This window comes from Coptis chinensis, chromosome 2, assembly GCF_015680905.1.
Source record: "Coptis chinensis isolate HL-2020 chromosome 2, ASM1568090v1, whole genome shotgun sequence".
NCBI classification, from domain to species: Eukaryota; Viridiplantae; Streptophyta; class Magnoliopsida; order Ranunculales; family Ranunculaceae; genus Coptis; species Coptis chinensis.
The window spans coordinates 64,506,866-64,528,680 of NC_141457.1; the positions used below are offsets into that span (position 1 = coordinate 64,506,866).

A 21,815-nucleotide genomic window follows, 5' to 3' on the forward strand; every position below is an offset into this window, starting at 1 on the left:
CACACACGACATATGGATACCTCATTTTCTTATTTAAAGTTTCTTTATACACTCCAAGAATAACACCAAAACCATGACAAAAAATATATTCAATCGAGCCATAATTTTGCTATCTCGCGGCAAATATTTTCATATGCATGTTATAAGAAAATTTTGTGATCAAATTAATGAAGAAGAGTTTTGATAATTAACACAAGCAAAGACTCCATTTTTCGTAAACAAATCATATCGCGACAACTAACTTTTTTTTACAGTGGTTATTAAAAAAAAAATTAAAAAGGACCCATGGCAACCACCTTCCGTGGGATATAGGATCTCGCGGTAGCTGCTTGCCGTGGATTGTGCGATCCCGTGGCAGCTGTTTGCCGTTAGTGTTTTTTGTTCATTTAATGAAGGGGTGCTAGTACCATTGAATTGGTCAAAGGGGTACTAGTCCCATTTATGGGGGTGCTAATACCCCGGCCCTTAATTTTACTAAATTACATAATTCAAGAGAGAGATAGAGAGAAAGAAAGATGGGGAGTTAAATCTACTCATGCAAATTAGCTACCATAGATTAGAAGACTTCATCACTGCTGTCTCTAATATGTTTTGGGTTCATAGACAAACCCGAAACGGATTAGAGCGTTGATCCCTAACAAAATGCACCTATCTCTAAGTTCATCCTGCTAGCATGAGGAATTAAACTGATATTTCAGCTTTGAAATACATTTTCGATTCCTAGTATTACTCCACGCCAGTCATTCAAATTTTAAGGTATGATTGTACCATAGGGTCGCGTGCACGACTAGACCCACTGTTATCTGGGTCGCGCACGCAACCTTGTCTAGAGTTCTAGACTCCAAACATGGTCCAACACTGTCATTTTGTGACAGGATGTAAAATAAAACTTGTGTACCTAAGCAATGGCTTAGGTTTTCTAAAACGGAGCCTGTTCTTCACGTGAGCGTCATTAACCCTCCACCAAGGAGGGTTTTAGCTCATGATCCTATATGAGAAATCTAATAGATGATTTATATGAAGTAGAAGAAGAGAAGAGAGAAATCCTAATTTTACAAGAAGAAAAGACTTTTATTAGCAATTGAGAGTAAAAGATATTACAAAGCTTAAGTTTACAAAACTAGAAAGCTAACAAAACTGGAAATTTTTCTTGATGAAAAGTGAAGAACTAAAAATCGAGTAAAATCTAAAAATTAGTTATGGAGTAACGTTATAAAACTAGATATGGAGTAAAGTGCCAACCTCCTTAAGAATATCAAGGGATTGCTTTCCCTTCCACTCACGCGAAATAATCCACCTTCATTTAATTTCCATCCATCCTAATTATTTCTTTCTTATCCATTTCCTAATCAAGACAAAAATGCAGTTAATAACATGTGCACAAAAGTCTTCAATCATCAATTATCAAGCTTGACATAAAGCTTGACTTGGGCACAAATTATGAAAGCTTGACTTGATCAATAATGGAGAACCAAATCTTGTGGGCCCGCATAGTGGGCCCACGTACTCGGACTAGTGGCGGGTCTGAAAGTTGATTTCTGCAAAATTTGGCATTGGACAGAGCTCGTCACACTGATCATTCTGATTGTTCACTTGCTGAATTTGGAGTCCAGGTTCATAAGTTATGAGCGTCGGAAGTTTGATGTTTGTCGGCACGTTAATCCTGTTCTAACCTAAAAATATCATGTTTGAGTCCCTGGGCTTTAGTCAGGCTTCATTGAGCTTCACGTGGGCTTAATCAAAATACTACATGCATACACACTATTCCGTGCTTAAATACTGGTTTTGTCATTATTTTTACGTTGAGTGTGAAAACCTGTAAAAGCATGAAAATACAATTATTTCATGATTATTAAACACATAATTAACCAAAATAATATGTCTCTATGGGGTTTTATATTACAATTTTTGGTGTTTATCAATCTTCGTTATGTGTTTATCAATCTTCGTTATGTTCGTATTGCTGATGGGTCATTCACACATGTTCTTAGTAAAGAGGAGATTCCCTTTTCATCATCTATCACATTGCAGTTTGTCTTAAATGTTCCTTATCTTGCTATGAATTTGTTATTGGTTAGTAGATTAGCAAAAAGCTTGAACTGTGCAATAATCTTTCTTTTTTATTGTTGTCATATATAAGACTGAGGTACGGGGATGATTCTTAGCAGGCTAAGGGATTTGAGTGCGATGGACTGTACTATTTTGGTGATCCACTTCTTACCCGACCACTGGCCTGTTACTATCTTGCACGCATTTGAATTGCCAGAACATGGTTTCTTTTCACAAACTTGAGTTTACAGCATGCTCGTTTGGACATGTTAACTTCCACTATTTTTGTTTGTTGGTTCCTGATCTGATGAAAGCTGTCAAATCTTAGAAGTTTCACTGTCATATATGTTCATTTTATAAGCATATACTCGTTATACTTATATTTCTCTGATACATCACTTACCTTGTGCATTTGATCTTATCCATTATGATATGTGGGGACAGTCTCCTATAAACTCTTGGTCAAGGCACCAGTATTATGTTATTTTCATTGATGATCATACTAGATGTACTTGGGTTTTTCTATTAAAGAAGAAGCTTGAGGTTCTTGCCTCTTTCATTTGAATTTTTCAGATGATTAATACTCAATACGATGTTGTGGTTAGAGGCAGTCGATCAGACAATGCTATATATATATATATATATATATATATATATATATATATATATATATATATATATGATTTTGTGTTTCAACTAAATTAGCAAGGAATTATTCAACAACTTTCGAATTCCTACACACTTGAGCAGAATGAATGAAGTTGCTAAACGAAAAAATATGAGTCTCATGGCTATTGCTTGTTGTCTTTTGCGTGGCATGAATGTTCCCAAATCTTATTGGCATATTGATGTTCTTAATGTTTCGAATTTTCTCAACCACACTCTGAGCTGAGTTTTACATGGTAAATCCTCTCTCCATGTTCTTCATCCTTACAAAGTTTTATTCTCCATTGTTCCTCTGGTATTTGGATGTATGTGTTTCGTGTAAAATCGGAGTCCTAATCACACAAAGTTGGACGATAAAGCTATCAAATGTATCTTTTTGGGTTATACTTCTTTCTAAAAAGGTTATCGGTGTATGATCCTATAGCACAAAAATTATATCATAGTATGGATGTCACATTTCTGGAGGACACACCTTTCTTTGGAAGTACTCCATCTTTAAAGGGACATTCTCTATCATCTTATTTGCTTGCGAAGGACAACTCTACATCTGCTCGGCCTTTACCAATGTTTGATACATACTCTTAGCCATACAAGGAACATTTGCAGGTTTACCCACAGATTCCACCACTGCCATTTATGCCGAATTCCCCTACTCCAGGTCCATCCCCTTCTCGTGTCTATGATGTTGTTCTTGAGCCGACTACTGCATATAAATCACTTGTTGCACGACATGTACCAACAACAACACATAAGTGTTCACAGGACAGACATCCACCTAATCATCTTATTCTCTTTTGTTCTACTCATCATCCTACTAGAAACTTTGTATCTTACCAGGGACTCTCATAATCATATCGAGCTTTTCTAGTTGTGACATCACTTGTCTCCATTCCTTCGATCTGTTTCTCAGGCTGTCAATGATCCTAACTGGGTTGCTGATATACAGTGTGAAATGGTGGCCCTTGAACATAATCACACATGGGATATGGTTTTCTTACCTCCAGGTAGGAGTGGAACTCGAGCAGATTAGGTCGGGTTGAGGCATAACCAGAGCCTAACCCGAGTTTCAAATGTTTCAACTAGAGATCGGGACCAAGCCCTAGTCGGTCTTTAAATTTTCAGCCCAAGCTCTTGCTCGACCAATTCGGGTTGGTCAAACTTCTCAGGTTTTTTTTGGAATTATGAGATAAAAAACACTAAAATTGAAATCTTCTAATGAAATCAAAGAGATTTGATTGTTTGAAAAGGAAACTAACCTTGTTGATTACATTATTCTCTCTAAAATAGAGATTTTCAACCTTATTTTTACAAAAATAGAATGATTGAAAGATATATGTATATATATTCACACTGGCTCAGGTTTTTCAATTTTTTGATATTCTAACCCGAGCCCAACCCAAAATCGAGTCGGGTTTTGATTTTACAAAACCAAGCCCGGACCACGGATCTGACATGTTAGCCCAGGACCAACAAAAGTCGGGTTTTTCGGGCTTGGGCTAACCCGACCCTAGTTCCACCCCTACCTCCAGGGGAGAAAAAAGTTGAAAATAAAAGGGTGTTTTCTGTTAAGTACTTGGTAGATGGTACTATAGATCGGTAGAAGGCCTATATAATAGTATAAGACAAGACTGGTTGCAAAGTGGTTTACTCAGATTGTAGGGAAGGACTTCAACATTTGCTTCGACTAAACTTAGTTCTGTTCGGCTCTTGATTTCTTTGGCATCATCTTATTCTTGGCCTATATATCACCTACATATCAAGAATGCATTTCTTCATGGTGATTTATTTGAGACTATTTATATGGGCCCTCCAACTAGCTTCCGCAGTGAGGGGGAGTATGCTGGGAAAGTGTGTCATCTTTAAAATCTCTATATGGCTTGAAGTAGTCACCACGTGCATGGCTTTCTCGTTTTAGTCACGTAGTTATCTCTTTGGGATTTAGTCGTTGTGAGTATGATCATATTTGTTTCGTTAGAAGGAACAAGTCTGGACATTGTGCCCTTCTGCTTGCTTATGTTGATTATATCTTTGTTATAGGAAATGATACTGTTGCTATTACACAAGTGAAATCTGATCTTGGCAAGACATTTGATGTGAAGGATCTAGGGTTGCTTCGCTACTTTCTTGATATTGAGGTAGCACGTTCTGGACATGGGATTTCATTATCTCAGAGAAAGTATACTTTGGACTTGTTAAAAGATACTAGGATGATAGGTTATAGGGCGTCATCGCCACCTATGGATCCTAATTTGAAATTATCTTCAGAGTCTGGTGAATTGCTTTCTAATCCATCTCAGTATCAACATTTAGTTGGAAGACACTAGGCCAGATGTAGCCTTTGCAGTTAGTGTTGTCAGTCAATTTATGCATGCTCCCCATACGTCTTATATATGTGGATGTTGTTTATCGTATCTTGAGATATCTCAAATCATGGCCAAGATTTGGCTTGTTTTTCGTGTCAAGTAGACAGTCGGGGTTGTCGGGCAACTATACTGATGCAGACTATATTTGTTCTAAGACATAGAGATGATCGACATATGGTATTTGTACTTTCTTTGGGGGACACTTGATATGTTGGAAGAGTAAGAAGCAAAATGTTACTTCTAAATTTTCTATAGAAGTTGAATATCATGCGTTAGCTCAGGAGATTTATGAGCTTCTTTGGATACGTTCTCTGTATGATGAGTTAGGATTTCCAATGTGATCTTCCAAATTGTGCTGTGATAACAAATCTACCATAATGCTTGCTTCAAAATCCATGCTTCATGAGAGGACAAAGCATATTGAGGTGGATATATATTTCATACGAGAGAAGGTTAGAGTTGGTGTTATTGTTCCAGTGTTTGTTCGATCTATAGAGCAGACATCATATATGTTCACTAAGCCGGTTGGACCCTCATTACTCAAGAGTTATATTGTCAAGTTGGGCTTGATAGACATCTACGCTCCAAATTGAAGGGTAGTGATATTTTCGGATCATCTTCTTTCCCTTTTCTTTATTTGAAATATTTAGAGGGTTAAGGCAGACCCACAACAGTTACATTGAAGGACCTAGCCCGAAGGCTCATCAACCCCAAAGGCTTACATTGCCCGAAGGCTCATCAACCCCGAAGGGAACCTAACCCGAAGGCTCTCACCGATACGCTATTTTGAGTAGACCTAACCTCCTCCACCTTACCTTTGTCCATGAAGACTTGCTTTGGCTTCTTAGTTCACCTATCATAGTAGCACCCTTGTCACTAGCACAAAGACTCGCCCTGGCCCAAAGGCCCATCACATAATTACACAAGAACGAAATTCAAACCAACACTTGGTGGGATTCGAGAGGGGCACACAACCAATTGAGATAGAAACTCGTGTAATGTAATAAGGATATTCTATATCATATCTTACAATAAATTTTACATATTGTAATCTATATTTACATTGTAAACCTTTGGATCTTAAACTGAATTTCTAACCATTGATTTTAAGTGGGATATAAAAACATTAACCTACCAAACCCTAGCTTTTAATCTCCCATGTCTTTTTCAACCGCATGTGTTTTGCTCTCTCATTTCAAAACCAACAACCAAGTAGTCAACTACCACTCTTCATCTTTTGTGGAGAAAATAAAAATATCATTCCTTTTCTCTCTCAAATTTTGATTTTGTTTCCACTCTCGCTCTCCAAATTTTGATTTTTTTTTTCTAAAGATTGTTTATAGCATGCGTGAAGAAGAACAAATGGATGGTTTTGGAGTGGATAACATGCAAATTAATTTTTTGTTCTCTTTATAAATTAAACAAATTTCACATCTTTCATTTTTGTTTATTAATTTCACTTGGGGTAATGATGTTTTGATTCAAATTATCTCTATAATTGGTTTAAATGGTCAAGAGTTTGGTCCTGCTAAGTAACAATCGTAAAAAAAATCACTACTATTCTAAACTTCTTTTCCTCATTTCTAGATCTTGATTTTTTTCCCTTAAAGATGCAAGTAAGAATCAAGAAATCGAACTGGTATAAATTGATTTTTCGGTTCAGTTACAAATCGGTTTCTGTGAGACTTCGGTTCAGTTTTGGTTTGAGTTTTTGAAAACTGAATGTTTCGGTTCGGATAAGATTTTGACCTGGAAACAGCCGAACCGAACCGTGGACAGCCCTAGTTTTAAGACAAAACAAATTCTCTTTGCTTTAGGCTATGAGGTTTGGAGATCTCCCAGCGTGGGCAACTGAGCTTTCTCAATCCATTTGTAAAGTAGTTATTTACTTATTTATGCTGGAAATGTTTCCTTTTCTAGAGATCTAGAAACCATTAATCTAGGGTCGCGGTATTTACACCCCACTTTATGGGATTGACACCTCTTTAGCAAAAGGGTACATGAATAATGGTTATTTCCTATATGTCTTTTTACACCCCCCACATGCTCGATAGTTCCACGCCAGTGAGTTTTCGTGAGATCTCACATTCCACGGTATTGAGTTGCCGCGAGATCCCACAATCCACGGTATCGGGTTGCCACGAGTTCCACATTCCACGTCAGCGAGTTGTTGCGAAGGATTTCTTTGTTATTTTTTTTTCACTTTAAATTTTGAAAATACACGTGATACGAATACCTCATATTCTTTTTTAGAGCTTTTTCATACTCTCTAAGAACAACATCAAGCCCATTAAAAAAAATGTACAATCGAGACAGTCTTGCTATCTTGTGGCAAATTTTTTCATACGCTCTAAAAAAAAATTGTGATCAAGTTGATGAAGAAGAGTTTCGGTAATTAATACAAGCAAAGGCTCCATTGTGGTGAACACAACTATCTCGCGGCAATTGACTTTTGTTGCGGTGGCTATAAAAAAAAAAATACAACAAAAAATGACTCACGACAACAACTTTCTATGGATTTTCCATCTCGCAGCAACTCCTTGTTGTGGGCATTACCTTTTTGCGACAACTTCTTGTCGTGGGTGATTTTTTATATGATTAATGGAGGTGTCCCAATAGGGGTACCAATACCTAGCTTAGAATTGGTCAAAGGGGTGTCAATCCCATAAAGTGGAGTGTAAATACGGCGACCCTTCAACTAAATGATGAAGAAGTCTGCCCGATGCCATCTAGGGTCGGCCCTAGGCGATGCTTTCAAAGGGAGGCCTTAAGCTTTAACAAAATAAAGAAAAAAAAATTATGTAGGCAAATCTTTTTTTTGTTATTTATTTTGAAAGTAGTGGAAATGAAATCTAACCCCACCAAGTCACGAACTAATTACATCAAGTAAAGTATCATCGAAAATTTCTCCGTCTCACAGTTTTAATTGCAAAATCAGTTATTACATTTGCATAATCAAACTCCTCTGCCAAAGTTTTTTCATCCTATTTCCTTAAAACTAACCTTAAACAGTTAAACACCTCGTGTTTTTTGAAATAGGAAAGAGAAAACCAGAACTCCAGAAGACCGAATAGAAACAAGAACCGACCTTTATTGTTTGTTTTTGTTTTTTGATGGCCTGGATGGAATAGACACAATAACCAAACTTTATTGTTTGATTTTGTTTTTTGTTGGCCCGGGCTTAAATTAGTTGGGTCAATGTAATTTTTGGGCTTTATTGCTTTAATATGTATTTTGGATATGGACTTTATTAGAATTACATATATAGTGGGTGGAGAATTGGGGGTCTTTTTTTTTGTCAACAAATGGGGCCCTAGGGCGGTTGCCTAGTTGGCCTTTCCCAGAGCCGACCCTGATGCCATCAAATCTGGTATTTCGAGAACCACTCTTTGACCAATTAATCTTTATATATATATATATATATATATATATATATATATATATATATATATATATAATAGCAGTCCCTTTTAGTGCGTGTGGAGGGTGTCCACGTCGACAGGGGGATTACGAGAAGGATAAAACTAAAACACATGGCCCAGCACAAAAAAAACGTCCGAAGTCGACTGTGATTGGTTGTTGGAAATAAAATAACAAGTCAAAATCTCTCTATCTCCTCTCTCCTCTTTTCTCTCTCTCCACCAACCAATCACAGCCGAGTTCGGATGGTTTTTTTGTGCTGGGCCATGTGGTGTAGTCACCCCCCCTCTCTTCCCTTTGGTCTCCGAACCCTTATCTTCATCCGAGATATCTCTGGCCAATTCTTAAAAATGTCTCTCTTCATGTTAGCAAAACCTATAAAACCTCAAAACACTAACCGCCAACTCCAATTACCCACCCCCATTCGATGGCAGTGATGGATTTTTTTTCTCACATAGCCAGCATAATCTTTATAGACTCTCCTAAGCATAGAAGGTTCAAAGAGAGGTGATATAGAATCAATGGACCAAGCCTACCAATTTTTGAGCAAGGTACAAAATCTTGCTACAAGTTTTTGAGTTCTTTAGAATATAAAAAAGAAAACACTGAAGTTTCAATTTTTTTCCCCTCCTGAGTTGAGTTTTTAGTGGTTGCTCAGTCACCCTGAGTTCCTCTCACATTCAGTCTACATTGGCGGCGGAGATCTACTTTTTCCTGTTGGGAGGGGAAAAAAAAGGAACTCATAAAGCCAAAAGGGTCTTTGCACGGCTGCTCCTTCTCCATATTCTCTTTGAAATCCAGCATGCTCTAGCAATCCCTTCGTCAGGTATGGTTTTTCTGAGTTAAATCAATCGTTTATAGATTTTTTCAATTATGATTTGAAATTGGATTAGGCGATTGTGGGAAGGTACTGACAAGATTAACAATTTGTACGCAACTGAGCAATAATAATTCTCTTCATTGATAATATCCATCTTTAGCTTTGTGAGGAAAGTTGGGAGTCTTTGTTAAACGCACTTCTTTGCGAATGCAAATTGCACTATATTGGTGTAACAACAACGCAGTATTATTATAAGTTTTTAACAGACAGTAAATTTAATACATTGGGAACCAATTATTGTTGCTGAGAGTATTGTTGTCGATACTCAGAAGATTCTTTGTGAAGTGAAATAGAGGTATGAAGGTTGCTATGGTTCCCTATTTAGTTTTTAAAAATGTGAAAGAAACAGGAATTCCTAAAAACGCTATTCTCTCTCCCTCCCCCATCTTCTTATTCAACAATAAATCTACAAATATTCTTCAATTCTCGATTTGTTACAAGCTCTCATTCTCGATTCGTTTTTCAAGTATGGTAGTTCAATTGTTTTTAAATGTTTATACTCAGACTCTTCATCTATATCAAATGCGACGCTATTAGCTCTATGATGGCTTCTACAGTTGGGTAAGTTCACAAAACGTCAAAACCTCAATCTTCATTAGGTAGACAAAAGTCTCTGTTGTTATGGAGCCACACCGAAACTAACTTTTGGGCTTACTCCATCTCTTCCCTCTGTTGGTCTTCTCCGAAACCGAATATCCAATCTGAAATGACGACAACCATATGTGCTTTTGACTTGATCAATCTCCCACTTTTTTAAGAACTCAAACAAACCATTGTTGAACTGAAGAAGACACGGAGATGAAAGTTTCTTTCTTCGGCATTGATTTTGGGGTTTAAAGGTATGATTACTTTTCGTACGCTTTTATCCTCATACAAAAATCTGAGTCACATTAAATTGTCGTCATTGGTTCTCTTATTGCATCAGCTCTTTAGACCATTTCAATATGTAAAGGTAACTAGTATTCATCACTCCTTATTAACATAAACTGAAGAAAGCATCGTCCATTGAAACATTTCACTACAAAAAGAATGACTTTACCCGACTGACTATGGCTGTCGCAAAAGGTATTACCCGACAGACCAAAATTGCCGCAAGACCGTCGGAAAATGCTCGGTCGGCATAGGCTTCCGACAGTTATTATTAGTCAAAACAGGCCATCGGGGTTGATGATATTTGCCGACGGACATTGCTGATGTTAAAAATCGTCGGATAGTTCTACTGTTACGAACCGTCGGGTAGACCAGCTGTCACTAGCCATCGGATATGCCAGCTGCTACTGACCGTTGGATATTCCTGCTGGTGAAAATTGTTGGATGGTTCTGCTGTTATGAACCATTGGTTAGACCAGCTATCACTAGCCGTCAGATATGCCAGCTGCTACTGACCGTTGGGTATTTCAACAGTTGGCGAATGCTATTGGCCGTCGAGTAGTTTGCTACTAGACAGTTTTTATCTGTCGGGTATTAATTCTTTATTTAAAAAAAATATTTCTTATAATAATTGTTTCAGGTATCCCAATATTACATTCTTTCCTGCACCAATTACATTCTTTCAAGTTCCCACTCAAATGCTACAAACGCCAATGTATTCATAAAGAAACAATGTGTTCATAAAAAATAAAAAAAGGAATAAGACATGTTGTTCACTAAGTATGCATATTACTTCCTTCAGAAACCAAAAATTAGCACCACACCATCTGTCTAGCAACCAGTCCTAGCAATCTCTAGTACCCTAGCAATGACGAAGCATCAATTGTTTAGCAACCTGTTGAAATTCAAAATTAGGACTGGTCAACTCTAAAGCACATAGTAACGCCACCATTGAATGTCTAACCAACTTGCATCTCTGACATGGGCCACTAGATCACTTGACTATCACAAGATTACTAGTAACGTCTCCTGGGAGAGGTATTTGGTATGCCTCTAATAGAAATCTACCGACCGATCATGGAGGGAAACATAATTTCTTATGAACGAAAGTAAATCGACCAGAATGCACCTTTCCTGTTGAGCCTTGCCTAATATGGTTGTGTTCTTCTCCTTGTCGTCTCTGTGGAGAGAAAAAAAATTGATAATGAAGAATGAAGGGTACTTATAAATTTCCAAACAAAACAAAATGACTTGGGATAGCTTGATTACCTGTAGGAACGGAAAAATGATGAGCGGAAGAATCCACGGTCAATCAGTCTTCTTGATTATATCCAGAATAGCAGGCGATAACAACAATAGCATTCTATAACATGAAAATAATAAATAAATAAGTAAGAAGTCCTTAGAACGGAGATCTTGCAAGAAATTAAAACAAAATAAATTAGTCAAATACTTACAATACCAGGTAGGCAAATACCGGTGCAATTGCTCCATGGCACAAGTGGTAACAAGAGGCTTCTGAGGATAGTAGAGAACGTATGCCAGTGTATCCTAAACATTGAAAATAGTAAGTAGAGAATTTAAATATACAACGTTAAAGATATGTCAAATAGCCTACAATATACAACGTTAAAGAAAATTTAAAGATAACGTTGTATATTTACAACGCAATTATGAAAAAGACCCAAATCCGGTAATTATGAAATGAAGGTATGAACATCATGGTTTAACGGCATGCTCCAAAAATATATGTCCATGTCCTCTTATCCAATTGATTGTTTATGTAGTAAATTGTTACCGTTCTCACCAACATCACAAAACCCGTTCATTCAATCATATATGATGATCATTTAAGTGCTTGTTGAAAAACTAGTTACATTTTCAATTACGCTGTTTTAAGCAAAAATTTCCCATCGTGTCAAACGCGTGGACTGATGAGAAAATATAACTACTGTGTACATATTTTGAGTTGGAAGCAAGCGAAATATTCAAGAACCAAAAAGAATTACTCACCTTGCACAAACAATAAGTTGAATGACTGAACCAAAGAGGAGAAATATACAATTGAAAGCCAATCCAATTGCTTTCCAAGAAGTACCAAGTAATCCATCAAGTACTTGAACCAATCGGGTTCATAACACAAGAAGGATCAAGTAGGGTCTAATATCAACTTTCACGGTTTTGGAATTTTTAGAAAATTGCAAGAAAGTATTACATGAATAACATGGTTCTTGAAGTTGGCATTTTCTTTCTCTTTTCTAGTTCGATATTCGATATAGAGAACACTTATAAGATAAGCTGTCCAACTACCCATAATACCCTAAAACAACTGGAAAATGATCCCTGATAGCATTCCAAATTGAGAAAATGAGTATGGTAGTGTCAACAACACTTGTGCTACCTGCAAAATTTTCAACAAGTCAGAACACATTTTGAAAAAGTAGTATCATTTTTTTCAAACATTTAAGCTTGTTTAGTCGTTGGAGTTGTTTACTTGATTTGAAGCACGGCTAAACCAAGCATCATAAATAGAACCACCATGCCAAAGAAAATTCTTGACACTGAACATAGTTTGATCTTCCTTTGAATTTGCTACTTCTCTACTACCATCATTTTCTGTTTCATTGTAAATTGAAACAATTGCTTCTTCAGCTTGCTTTTGTGACAACATTGTTTGTAGTAGTAGTAGTAGTCAATGTTGTTCCGTTATCTTTAACGTTGTATATTTAGATCTTTATCTTTAACGTTGTATATTAATAAATCTAACCTTTACCAAAAAAGTAACAAAATAAAAGAAAAATTTAATAATCGCTTCAAAAATCTCGACCGGCGCAAAGGTATGTCAAATAGCCTACAAAACATTATTATGAATTATGACAAACAAATTACTAGATGATAAATCATAGCAGGACTCGCAGTAGTAAATAAATATATCAACATGAGGAAAAGGATGAGATGAACAAAGAGAACAAGTACTGTCGTCTTACACATTGCCTTAGAGTTTGTAATATGAGCAATCATTTCATAACTTTTTGTCGATGAGAGAATCACCGGAGGTGTCTATAACAAACTGTCCACCAAATAAAGTCACAATGTCCATGCTACTTACATATAGATAGAAAAAACAAAAACCTAGAAAAGAAAAGATGCGGCATATTCAAAGAAAGAAATATGTAGTCATTGAAGTGAAAATATTACCTGAAATTCAGTATTATTCAGATCCTCGATGGCCTTAGCACCCAAATCTTTAGTCCTAAAGGTAACAAACGCATAACCCTTATTCTCTCGCGAGTCTTTGCCTTTCATCATCCTGACCTGCAATAGCAAAATTGTCAATCTTAAATATTTAGGTGTAATGAAGAGAGGTAAAACCACCATAAAAACAATAAACATCAAGGTTGTCTCCATCAAGGTTCACCTGCTCTTCAGTTCAACTGGATTCTCTGTTTTAGCCAGGCTTTTCAGTTCAACTTCCTTCCTACTCCGGGGTTACTCTTGGTATCTTTTGAGTCTAAGATGGTAAAGCGTTAGCAATACTAGTAGAGATAAAGTAGTAGCAATTAATACTAGTAGAGATAGGCAAGAGAAAATATTGAATGATAATCAATAGGATGATATCAAGTGCAAAATGAAGAAATGAGCTTCTCGAATTCAGATATCGATGTTGTCCGAAAAAATGCTGCCCAGTTTAAGTTCTATACAATAAAATTTCAAAAATGCATCCACCGGAAAGGGAAAAGAACATTGGCAAAGACATATGAAAAAAGAATTTGATACCAATAATTAAGTCGAGACATAAGATGATTATTCTAACATCTCTAAACAAATTCACTTCAAACAAAATAATACCAAAAACTAAACCGAAGGTAATTATGAGCTAATGATATTAAAGAATGAGCAAATGCTTTTGAGAAAGGAGAATGAATACAAATACCAACCATATGTCATCTAAACCCACCAAAACAAGTTTTGTACCAAAGTAATGAATACATCAATGGGAAGTGAGACCTAAGAGGCTAAGACTCTAGAACGATATTGGAGGTAATTACATAGTAAACTAACTAACAATTGACAAAAAAAGATAGTGACAACGATATTCAGAAGGTCCAATCCCATCGGGTAATGAAAATAATCAAAGACAAAGAGCCACAACAAAACAAGCACCCCGAGTCTTAAGAGGCAATTGTTGTAAGAGCTAAAATTTGGTTCACTATTAAGAGGCATGTCAACCAATGTTGTTATACCACCTGCGAAATATTTTTAAATCAGTTGTTTTACTACTTGAACATGCTTGTGTGGAACAAATTGCTGAGTAGAGTAGATATGCAATAAATACTCTACTAAAACAGAGCCCAAGAAAGAAGATTGAGTTCAAAAAGTCTACAAAGTGAGTTAGATCAAAATTGTACCAGCCAGCCACGCTTTTGTCCCTAAAGAGAATCCTTCCCATTCGGCTCTTCTAGGCTCATCAAGATGTGCATGCCTTCCAATAAGGTGAAAAAGTTTGATCAACATATAGCAACTGCAATTGTTTAAGTGGGATTTGATCCACTTAAAGGAAATTTGGTGAATGTCAGTCTTTGGCATTCATCATTTCCACTCCCATCAACATAAAACAATCAGAAATTCACGATTCCTATTCGCCTTTACTTCACGCCTCAATTCACAAAACATTTTGAGAATGGTACTAATTAATAATCTAATAATAGTAACACTTGAAGTAGAGTATCAATAATAACATATACATCTAATCTTACACAAAGACCATTCTCGACCTTTAGAAAAGTTCCTTTGTGCTTGTTCAATTGTGATCGTAGGCATTTTTCCATTCCGCATTAGATTCACAGTTTTGTTGCTTAATCACCACTGTCGACATCTTTCAAGTGCCAAGTGTGGACATACACCACTGAAAAAAATACCATAGAAATAAATTCATTAAATATTTTTAAGAATGATCATGAAGTTGATACGGTGCCAGTATAATGCTTTCTGCTGATATGTGAGTGAAATTGAAAGATCTAGAGAATAAATTGGAATGGAGATATATTAGAAGAAACTAAAACTAGGTCATCTTTTAAAAGATTGAAGGACACCATATCCAATCAGGCAAGCAAATTGATGGGTGTCTTTGAAGACCGAAAGATATCTTCTACAATGGAAGCCGATATTCGCAAGTCATTTTGAATTAGATGTTGGCGAAAAGACCGACAAAGCAAGCGCAGATTGGGATAGCAGGTCGAGTTGGTTCCCCGAAACAAAACAAGGAGAATGTTACTGCTATATCACCAGCTCAATGAAATGCTCATGGAATTACTATTTACTAAAGATAACTTAGGAATCCATAACGATGCTTGAAAATAATCACATTTTATATGAGGGTTCATAGTCAAACGAGTAGTAATGTTTGTGTGGTTGGGAGGGGTACGGACATACTTCATTGACTGTAAAAATAACATTTACATACTATGGAATATCCAAGATACTGAGACATAATGGTGCTTACCAGCTCCTCGAGGCGTCGAGAGGATAAGGAGTTGTGAACCATTTCAGATAGCATCATCACCAATTCACATAGTTTTTTGTAGAGCTCTTTCCAAAGGAACCATCAAGACTCTAATAAACTTTACCAAATAAACTACTTGGCCTACATACATACATAAAGATTCATGGCAAGAAACTTTTAAGAAACAAGTATCAATATAGTAACAACAAAAAAGGAACAGCACAAGATAAAGAAGAAAAGTTACCTTGGAGGAAGTTTTGATGTAGAAGAGCAAAAAAGATATGACAAGTGAAAGCAACGGAAAGACTCTCCATCTCAAAAACTCCATGTCCTCCTTTTTGCTTTACATACACTCTCTTTCTCTTTCTCAGAAACTCCATCTCAGAAACTCCATGTCCTCCCATTATAAGAAGATAGCAAACACAACGCCAACAATTTTGAGGTTGACTCAAAGCCAACAATTAGAATAGAGTGCTAAAAGTGGTGTCTTGAATCTTTAAAAACATCTTCATCTCCCATTTTAAGTTTCATAAAGGTCTTACTCTGACCTATAAAGGTGAGCCGCAAAGAATCAAAGCCATGTAGAACATATGCATGTAACATTCTCTTGTATGCGTTCAATACTCGAACGAATTTCGCATCGAAGAAATTATCCATAAAGAGCAAATGAGCATTTAAGTTTCTTTTCAGACTGTAAGAAATAATACTTACAAGAAATGTACCTAAGGCATGAAAAACAAACCTGATTAACAGTCTCTCCAAAAGCTACAAATGCAAATTCCCCGCCAGGTGCAAGCAAAAGGCCTACTCCTATTGCTGCTATCATTGAAACACCGAAAAGTCTTCCAATTGATGCAACTAAGATGCCCTTCCCACCTATCAAGAGGCCTAATGTCCCAATGTCCCCAATTTGCAAACCAATAAAAAAAATAGACTAGATATTCCATACTTGTCTGTAACCAATTGCTCGAGTTGCAGAATTTAAATTTGGAAGAAGACCTATGTCAAGAAGGTGTGATGCCTCCGACAGAATTCCCTCCCCTCCTGCAGTGAAAGACCGATAAATAGATCTTTTAAGTTCATGATTCTAACAAATCAGGTATATCATACATATAACAAATTAAGGAAGAAAATTTCCCACATGACAAATCAGGTAATATCGTAGTAAAACTTACTTCTAATCCATGTGCATGCCATTGCATGATCACTGAATAATAATGGGTACAAGGAGAAGACAATGCATGTTCTTGAGATGCTCGATGAGCGGAACCCCTAGCCACATGAAAAATCTCTCCAAGGGGTTCTTGAACAAAGAGCAACCTGAAAATAAGGAATCAAAATTATATATCAGAAAATGATTGCACCTCGCTTATGTACATAGACAGATTGTCCGCTCCTAATAGCAATTCAGCAAGAACTTCATTGAAGGCGACAAACCTTCAATTGGAAGATACCGTCTGTGGTACATAAGTTTATAAAGGAACGGAGATTACGAAGATACAACCGGGTTTAGTTAAGATCTCTAATTAATCTTTCTTATTAATAAAGGAACGGAGATTACGGGTTTGAAAGGAAGAAAAGGTGAGACGGGGAATCGATAAAATCAAAACCGATTCTCTTTTGATCTAAATCAGCGGGTTTTATCGTTGAGAATCCAACAAAAAGTATCTAAGGCATAAAACCAAAAATGAGAAACAAAAATGAAATCGAAAACACTACAAAAGGTGTGGGAATGAGGAAATGGAAATTCAATATTACTTACTTTGTGGGTACAAATTAACAATCAAACTTATCTTATGTTGGTCTACTTTTTATTTTCCTTCTAGAAGTAACCTCATTGTTTCAAGCCTCTTCACTCGACCGAAAACAAAAAAAACAATTAACAACCAAAGTAAGACAAGACACATACAAATAGAGAAACTAAAACATACAAGAAATCGTGAAACCACCGATTACTAAAAAAGAATGAAATACTTTGAATCATTGGAGGGAGTTGCCTTAACCGATCAACCATCAAAGCTAAAAGTGAACTCACAACCAAAGTTATTCCCTCCAAAACAAGAGCCAAGAATCGATAACACAACAACTTCCCAAAGACCAAGAGGGGATGGTCAAATGTTCAAAAGCATGAAACTAGTTTAGCGCCTTTCTTGCCTCTTTACCGACATTGCGATAGCATTTGCAGAAAATTTTGCTAAAATAATGTATCAAGCTGCGATAAAAAAGAAAGTAATATGAACAAAAGGAAATAAAAAAAAAAGTGAAGTAAATACCGTGTTACAAGAGCGGATCATCCGCTTCACTCCCAAAGTGAATGCAAGCTTGGCATGCTCACGAAGTTTGTCCATCCTTCGAGAATCCAAATTCAAAACCACCAAGGAGTTGAGTCAATGTTCAAGACTGCGCGAATTAGCTTGAGAGGTTCCACCGATCATGCTCATTATAAAGTCACAATGTCCGGGAGCATCAATGACAAGCAGCAAGAGTACTTAGTTGTCTTGAACTTCCACAAGGCAATGTTAACGGTGATACCATGTTCACGCCAGCCTTTAAGCTTGTCAAGAAAATGATGGGACTATATCATGAATCAAGGGCTACTTATAAGGATGGAGTAAAATATGAGTTTCTCGCCATGAATAGAAACAAGTAGAAATCGTAGAAGAAAGAAAAAAAATTACTTACATCTATAATAGCACCAGCAGCTTCAGTTAACGTAGGTGAATCTAGCAAAACAAAACATCTGCCATCCTTCTCCCTCCTCCTTTATCTGGGCTTGGGACCAGCACAGGCAGAGTTACAAAGGGGGTTGGTAGAACACAACTCAATTATTGCTTTCCTAATAACCATACTACATAGTGATAAAAAAATATATATTACAACCATGAAACCCAAAAGGAAATAGCAAAAAGCCAGCAGTTTACTTAGTACTTGGCACTGGTAAAAGCCAATAAAAACATTTAAGTACATGAGCAGTGTTTCAAGAAGGTGACCCAATGATTACAACATTAGCAGTTCTTTGGGCGAGATAACACTCCCTTGAGCGACCTCGCCAAGCTTTGATTTCCAATCATCATGAGGCAATGGTAGTGCAGCACCTCTGTCATAAACCATGTTCACATGAACTTTGAAGTTCCCCTATTCCAATCTCCTGTTACCAAACTCGATATTAGGATCAATATCTTGCACGATACCTCTCGCCACGACTCTAAGTGGCCAACCACCACACAGATCACATTCTTTACCAATATATTCATTGACAACCTACAAAATTAAATTGTGTTATCATTCTTTCCTTATAAGAGATGTTTTTCAAAAAATAACTCGAATAATTACCAGGGAAGCGTGACTAGAACGTGGCGATTCAACATCTGCCATAGGCATTCTTCTTTGGCTCATAAATTCTCTCAACAAAGCTAAATTCTCCAACACTGTATTCTGAAGCACATCTACCCTCTTCATAAGGTCCGTGTTCATCTCTTTCAAAGCTAAATTCTGTTGTGCCACAACTTTCATCCTCTTCACTGATGTTTTGCATACTCCTTCACCCAAGCCTCGAAAACGACCTACAATCTGGCCCAAGAACCTGTACTTAATGGATAATCGATTTAGTACCCTTAAAATCATGTCAAACAACAATTAATTACAACAACTATGATTAAATATGAGACCTTTGTGAGGGCATCATTCACCGACGTCTCTCATGACTCCGGGTGCAAAGCAGTGTAGCCATTAAGCTTTTCCTAGTAAATCAGATAAACAAAAATATCTCAAATTACTAGCTATCTTAAAAATAATTTAGTATCTCAAGTCTTATTAAGTCAGTATACTAACAGCTAGCTTTGGGTCTTGGTGTTCCCCATTCTTTCTTGTATGATTGTGCATATATTAGTCCAATCTAGTGATAGATAACACAGGGACCCCTTTCTCCTTTGTCATTTCAACTTTAGCTACAGCTGCAGATTTCCTCCCAAGACATGAAGAGTTTTTTTGTTGCTTAAGATTTTCTGTGTTCCTCAAACTAGAAGCCTGCACATGTTAAAGTTATTAATAGTGCACTTTAATTTATATCAAAACACATACACCTAATCACCATGAAATAAAATAGAAAACCTATTAACCTTGAATTTCTCGGAATTGCAATTATCCACAAATTGTCGCCAATCTTGCAGAGGAATTCCTTGTTTGGGATGTTCCCTCACAAAGGAAAGAGGTTGATCTTTGACGTATTTTTTGAACAACTCATGCTTGTACTCCTTTCCCGCTTTTTGGAATTTGCTTATTGTCCAATCCATGTCAATAGTATCGATGTTTTCAAACACATACATTCTTCCTAAAGTTTTAATAGCTTTGGGTATGATGCTCTCATGCAAACGAACTAGTTTCCAGCTATCATAGCAAATTGGGATGTCACGGCGAGCAATGTGACCAAACTTGGTGATGAAATGGTCAACCTCTTCTTTGGGCTCATCTGGTTGACCCCACTCATTAAGCTTAATGATTACCTTCTCATAGCCTTCGGGCAGCTCCTCCAAAACACCTACCGAAGGACCTCTTGTCTCCTTTGAAGAGGAAGTTGATGCACCAGAAATGTGTGTCTCACCTGCATATATCAACCAAATTTTATAGTAAAATTAAAATAATGGTACGGAAAACTGAAAACTAAAAGTCATCTTTGTTACCTAAGTCATCACCAAGGCTGTCACTTAGTGAATGTGAGCTGCTATGTGTTTGTCCCTCGTCCATGTGCAAAGAGCTGTAATATAATACAACAAGTATGCATGTCCATGATGCAAAGATCAAGATCAGTTAATTTTTAATTTAAATTTCAATTTAACTAGCAAGAGAAAGCATTCCATAAAAGGCCTATTATGCACACATGAAAAATACAGTCGGAAAAGAAAAAGATTCAACTACAGACATACCCTGTTCAAACAAAAAGTTGCACTTAATCAAAGAACTACCAAAATTTTAATGCCACAAAATGCACACCACTAAGTTAACACAAAATATAAATGGACTATGTTCTAGATCTCTTTCTTTTTCTGCTACTCTCAACAACTTCAAACATGTCGTCTGGGTCGTTCAATATCAGTTCATCCACCATAGAAATGTCGAGGTTGTTAGGCCCTATCTCTGAATCATTCACCACTCTTTCCTCTGAGAGACACAGTCCACCTTCATTAAAATACACTTTTCTTGGAACCTCCAGCACTACATGCCATTCAAGATTTTTGGGATCTTGGGAATAGAAAACCTGAGTAGCCTTCTCTGCAAGAATAAATGGTTCATTACATATATGGTCCGAACTGAGTTGATTGGATAAGTTGACCAACCTCAACTTTGCTTCCTCATCCACTTTCACACCAAGTTGTGTGCACTTACCCCAATCACACTTGAACAAAACAATCTTATAGCCTTCACGATAATTTAGTTGAACAATGTTTGTTAGAACGCCATAGTAATCTGCATCTTCATCAATTGGATTTTTATCCTTAGAACTAGAATGGAAAGTTGTAGGGCAACTTGTGGTAACACCGCTGTTTTGGTTCCTTTTATTTTTCTGATAGTCTTTGGTGAAGAAGAGAAACCCATTGACACAATACTTATGGTACTTTGTAGCAAAGCGTGTAGGTCCCCTAACTAAATTCTTGAAGTGATCATCAGTAGATTCGAGGAACTCCTGCTATTTTGTCAACCATATGATGAAATCATCAGAACGCAATGCCACCCTAGTGTGCCCAGTCCTCCTCCTTACACTTGTTCTATTGTCTTCAATGAAGCTAGTGTATTTCCTAAATGATTTTTGAAGTAATAAAGTCAGTTAGGATTATGTATATAATTTAGATTGTGTTAAGTTTCTAACAACTTTAATACGACTTGATATACTTACATGTGCTATCTATCGTAACTGGGATGACTTCTTAGTACCCATTGTCGTGCTTGTTCATACTCCATACCTTCCAATAAATACTTTGCACTTGGGCCAAGTGGCCCACCCTCATTGACAGTGTGGTTGTCGTCTACACTATCCAAAAAATTTGGTAAAACATCAAGTTCATTTTTA

At 36.7% G+C, this 21,815-nt stretch overlaps 4 long non-coding RNA genes across 4 annotated transcripts; all 4 read right to left on the reverse strand.

Annotated features, from left to right (window-relative positions):
- Window positions 1–10,846: 10,846 nt before the first annotated feature.
- Window positions 10,847–11,662, reverse strand: LOC147517151 (uncharacterized). Its single transcript, XR_015213810.1, has 3 exons — window positions 11,518–11,662; window positions 11,378–11,428; window positions 10,847–11,143 (listed from the first exon to the last, which is right to left on the reverse strand). It is a non-coding gene; the product is annotated as an uncharacterized LOC147517151 (long non-coding RNA).
- A 43-nt stretch (window positions 11,663–11,705) lies between these two features.
- LOC147517152 (uncharacterized) lies at window positions 11,706–13,633 on the reverse strand. The gene is made up of 3 exons (XR_015213811.1): window positions 13,447–13,633; window positions 12,262–12,649; window positions 11,706–11,799 (listed from the first exon to the last, which is right to left on the reverse strand). It is a non-coding gene; the product is annotated as an uncharacterized LOC147517152 (long non-coding RNA).
- A 2,191-nt stretch (window positions 13,634–15,824) lies between these two features.
- On the reverse strand, window positions 15,825–17,010 carry LOC147517153 (uncharacterized). The gene is made up of 3 exons (XR_015213812.1): window positions 16,927–17,010; window positions 15,996–16,795; window positions 15,825–15,892 (listed from the first exon to the last, which is right to left on the reverse strand). It is a non-coding gene; the product is annotated as an uncharacterized LOC147517153 (long non-coding RNA).
- Window positions 17,011–18,235: 1,225 nt separating this feature from the next.
- LOC147517154 (uncharacterized) lies at window positions 18,236–19,285 on the reverse strand. Its single transcript, XR_015213813.1, has 3 exons — window positions 19,085–19,285; window positions 18,434–19,012; window positions 18,236–18,326 (listed from the first exon to the last, which is right to left on the reverse strand). It is a non-coding gene; the product is annotated as an uncharacterized LOC147517154 (long non-coding RNA).
- Between the last annotated feature and the right edge of the window lie 2,530 nt (window positions 19,286–21,815).